Below are 4,949 nucleotides of genomic sequence, written 5' to 3' on the forward strand. Positions count from 1 at the left end.
TTATTACCCATGTCTCTATCCTCCTGAATAGCAGATAGAATCCTTGGAATGTATCAACCTTGTCGACCATTAGCTTCTAGCAATGCAAAAGCTAATAATTAATTCCATCAGCATCTGAAACCTATCCCAGAGTTTTCCCCACTAAATACATTGACTTGTGAATTACTATTCTTTGATGGTAACCACTCCCAACATAGAAAAGTCCATTCAGAAAACCTTGAATTCATGTTCCCAAGCTCATGAATGGAATAAGTAGCTCTTATTCCATTTCTAGTCTAACATGTATTTCGTTTAACCAGTGTCATGCAACAAGAGGCAGAAATTAACACCATGAGTGAGGGGAGACTCTCCTTTCATGTCCTCTCAATAGCTGAGAGGACACAGTAAAAGGAACTACTGACATGACTGCTCTATTATTAAGAAACATTTTTATTGTGAGGGGTCCAGAAGAGAGGTGGGGGAAGAGAGAGAAAAAGAGAGACAGAGAGAAACAGAGAGAAAGAAAGACAGAGAGACAGACAGAGACAGACAGAGAGACAGACAGACACAGACACAGACACAGACACACACACAGACACAGACACAGACACAGACAGATAGACTGAGCAAATGTGGGAATAGTAGAGAATAGTGGGTATGAGGAGAGTGAGTAGTTGAACTAAAGGGAATGATTCCTTTTGGTAGAGGGTACTGCTTTCCCAAGTTCCTGAGTAATACTGACTTTTATCTAACCACCAGAAATTCTTCTATAGCCCAGATTGAGCCTTATATGATTGACCAAGCCAATGGACCTGCCATTTGGGTTAGGGGGCGAAGTAGAATACCTTGTGAACCTGACACTAAGTTCCAAATAGCTCTCTACCCAACTTGAATAGAATAACTACTGTACACTCTAAACATATTACTGTATTTTTCACAAAACTTTAGTTCTCAGTACTGTGAGTATACGTTCATATATAAATAAGTATATTTTTATATACTTCTGTCATGTTTATTTATTTTGGGGAAAATTACTATCCAACTTTTTTATCCATTTTTATCACTGAATTACTTGTTAACTGCTCCTTCCAAATGCTACATAAAACCTTGTCAGCTCTGTGACTGGAAAATATTTTCTTGCATTCTATAGGCCCTCCTATCATTTAATAGTGTTACCTTATCGTGTTTATATTTTAATATGCATTTATTTGTATAAATTAATAGCTTTTATATATTTTCAGGCACAATGCACACCATGCATTGATAAGGTCCATCTACCTTTCTTTCTACCCAGGTTACCTCTCCTTTTCTCTTGTAACCTTGAGTTCCCTGCAAACAGCCACATCTCTGTTGAGGAGCCCACATATACTGATCAATTCAAATTTTATGAGTGTAGGGAGTTGGAATGTTGTAGGTAGAGAACACAGATTATTTTGAGGTATCTTTTCACCTTTATCAGCCATTTATTACCAACATGTATATATGACCTAACAATCTCTGTGATGTCTCTTTTAATTTTTTTTCTGCTCCAACTTCCTCTTTCCATCTCTAGTGGTAACGCTTCTACATTTACACAAAATTGACGTATAGGCTTCCATTTGTTTTAGTTTAGTTTTAATTTTAATTTTTTAAAAGATATTTTACTTTCATTTTTTGAGTTCTGTGTTTACTGCCCCATTTTGCAGGGGTTCAGAGAAGACCTGGGAGGGAGCAAAATAATGGGGGACAGGAGGCGCAAAGAAGGAGAGAAAGTCTGTATTCTGACCAAGCTCTCAAACTTTAATTAAAAAACAGCAGCTTATAAAGACAAGCCGGCAGGAAGGTCACCCAGGACTTAGGACCAATTTTCACTACCATCACCACCCTCCCTATAGCCATAAACTGTAAGTTGCAGGTATAAACTGATAAGAACAGGCAGCTGGAGGTAGAAGCTGTAAAACTGATAAGAACAGACAATTGGCTAGGTGTCCCAGCGGGTGTAAATGGCTTGACATTCCTGAAAAATTCCTGAGAGGAATGAGGGTGTGTAAGCAGTTTGGCTTCCAGCAGTTTACATGTGTGCATTCCTATGTGTGCATATTTGCATAATAGAGTGCAGGTGTCTGTGAAGGCTAGGGGACAGTGTCAGATTCTCAGAAGCTAGAATTATAGTTTGTGAGCCTCGCAATGTGAGTGCTGGGAATTGAACTCAAGTCCCCTAAAAGAACAGTATCCTACTCTGAACCAGAGTTATTTCTCCAATCCTTGTGGCTCTGTTTATGAATTAGGACTCATAGTGTTTATCGCTACATATCTGGCAATTTCCATTCAATATATGTTTACTAGTTCCATGTATGTTGCCTAAAATTAAAGAGTTTCATTCTTTTAAAGGATGAATAATATTTTGTTGTATAAATATATCATTTATTCTTTATCCATTTAGCTACTCACTGAAGTGCATCAAGGCTGATTAGGTACTTTGCCTATTGTGACTAGTACAACAATGAACATGGATCTTTTAGGTAGTAGTATTTCATCTCATTTGCATTTGTACCTTTTCGATGGCTATTCTCGGTTGTCAACTTGTCTGCATCTGGAAGTAACCAAAACCCAAAAACAGGGCAACATACTTGTGAGAGACTTTTTTGAAGAAGAAGAAGAAGAAGAAGAAGAAGAAGAAGAAGAAGAAGAAGAAGAAGAAGAAGAAGAAGAAGAAGAAGAAGAAGAAGAAGAAGAAGAAGAAGAAGAAGAAGAAGAAGAAGAAGAAGAAGAAGAAGAAGAAGACACTCTCCAAGAGCCCGGATAGCTCAGTTGGTAGAGCATCAGACTTTTAATCTGAGGGTCCAGGATTCAAGTCGCTGTTCGGGCAGATGTTGTTTTAGGTTCTTATAAACCTGCAGGACCGAACAAATGAAAGACTAACTTCAGTGAGACCCAGCTATTTGCCTTACCCTTACAAGGAAAAGAGTTTACAAAAATGAGAACACACCTCATACGGCTGCACTTTGCTTGCAAAGTCTTTGTTACATGATGCTGTGTGCGTTTTTTTTTTTTCATCTTTATTAATTTGGGTATTTCTTATTTACATTTCAATTGTTAGTACTTTTCCTGGTTTCCAGGCAAACATCCACCTAACCCCTTCTCCTCCCCTTCTATATGGGTGTTTGCCTCACCATCCTACTTCCATTTCCGCCCTCCCTGCAACAATCCAGTTCACTGGGGATTCAGTGTTGGCAGGACCAAGGGCTTCCCCTTCCTCTGGTGCTCTTACTAGGCTATTCATTGCTACCTATGAGGTTGGAGCCCAGGGTCAGTCCATGTATAGTCTTTGGGTAGTGGCTTAGTCTCTGGAAGCTCTGGTTGGTTGGCATTGTTGTTCATATGGGGTCTCAAGCCCCTTCAAGCTCTTTCAGTCCTTTCTAAGATTCCTTCAACAGGGGTCTCATTCTCAGTTCAGTGGTTTAATGATGGCATTCGCCTATGTATTTGCTGTATTCTGGCTGTGTCTCTCAGGAGAGATCTACATCTGGTTCCTGTCAGCCTGCACTTCTTTGTTTCATCCATCTTATCTACTTTGGTGGCTGTATATGTATGGGCCACATGTGGGGCAGGCTCTGAATGGGCATTCCTTCTGCCTCTGTTCTAAACTTTGCCTCCCTATCCCCTGCCAAGTGTATTCTTGTTCCCCTTTTAAAGAAGGAGTGAAGCATTTGCATTTTGGTCATCCCTCTTGAGTTTCATGTGTTCTGTGCATCTAGGGCAATTCAAGCATTTGGGCTAATAGCCACTTATCAATGAGTGCATACCATGTGTGTTTTTCTGTGATTGGGTTACCTCACTCAGGATGATATTTTCCAATTCCATCCATTTGCCTATGAATTTCATAAAGTCATTGTTTTTGATAGCTGAGTAACATTCCATTGTGTAGATGTACCACATTTTCTGTATCCATTCCTCTGTTGAAGGGCATCTGGGTTCTTTCCAGCTTCTGGCTATTATGAATAAGGCTGCTATGAACATAGTGGAGCATGTGTCTTTGTTATATGTTGGGGCATCTTTTGGGTATATGTCCAAGAGAGGTATAGCTGAGTCCTCAGGTAGTGCAATGTCCAACTTTCTGAGGAACCTCCAGACTGATTTCCAGAATGGTTGTACCAGTCTGCAATCCCATCAACAATGGAGGAGTATTCCTCTTTCTCCACATCCTCGCCAGCATCTGCTGTCACCTGAGTTTTTGATCTTAGCCATTCTCACTGGTGTGAGGTGAAATCTCAGGGTTGTTTTGATTTGCATTTCCCTTATGACTAAAGATGTTGAACATTTCTTTAGGTGTTTCTCAGCCATTCGGCATTCCTCAGCTGTGAATTCTTTGTTTAGCTCTGAACCACATTTTTTAATAGCGATATTTGTCTCCCTGCAGTCTAATTTTGTGTCTTCTTTGTATATTTTAGATATAAGCCCTCTATCAGTTGTAGGATTAGTAAAGATCTTTTCCCAATCTGTTGGTTGCCGTTTTGTCCTAACCACAGTGTCCTTTGCCTTACAGAAGCTTTGCAGTTTTATGAGATCCCATTTGTCGATTCTTGATCTTAGAGCATAAGCCATTGGTGTTTAGTTCAGGAAATTTTCTCCAGTGCCCATGTGTTCAAGATTCTTCCCCACTTTTTCTTCTATTAGTTTGAGTGTATCTGGTTTGATGTGGAGGACCTTGATCCACTTGAACTTAAGCTTTGTACAGGAGGGAAATGACACCCTTCATAATAGTCCCAAATAATATAAAATACCTCGGTGTGACTCTAACCAAGCAAGTGAAAGATCTGTATGATAAGAACTTCAAGCCTCTGAAGAAAGAAATTGAAGAAGATCTCAGAAGATGGAAAGATCTCCCATGCTCATGGATTGGCAGGATTAATATAGTAAAAATGGCCAATTTACCAAAAGCGATCTACAGATTCAATGCAATCCCCATCAAAATACCAATCCAATTCTTC

General features: G+C 39.6%; 1 non-coding gene across 1 annotated transcript; it reads left to right on the top strand.

Annotated features, from left to right (window-relative positions):
* The first annotated feature begins 2,754 nt into the window (after positions 1-2,754).
* On the top strand, positions 2,755-2,827 carry Trnak-uuu. The gene has a single exon. It is a non-coding gene; the product is annotated as a tRNA-Lys (tRNA).
* The last annotated feature ends 2,122 nt before the right edge of the window (positions 2,828-4,949 follow it).

This window comes from Rattus rattus, chromosome X, assembly GCF_011064425.1.
Source record: "Rattus rattus isolate New Zealand chromosome X, Rrattus_CSIRO_v1, whole genome shotgun sequence".
NCBI classification, from domain to species: Eukaryota; Metazoa; Chordata; class Mammalia; order Rodentia; family Muridae; genus Rattus; species Rattus rattus.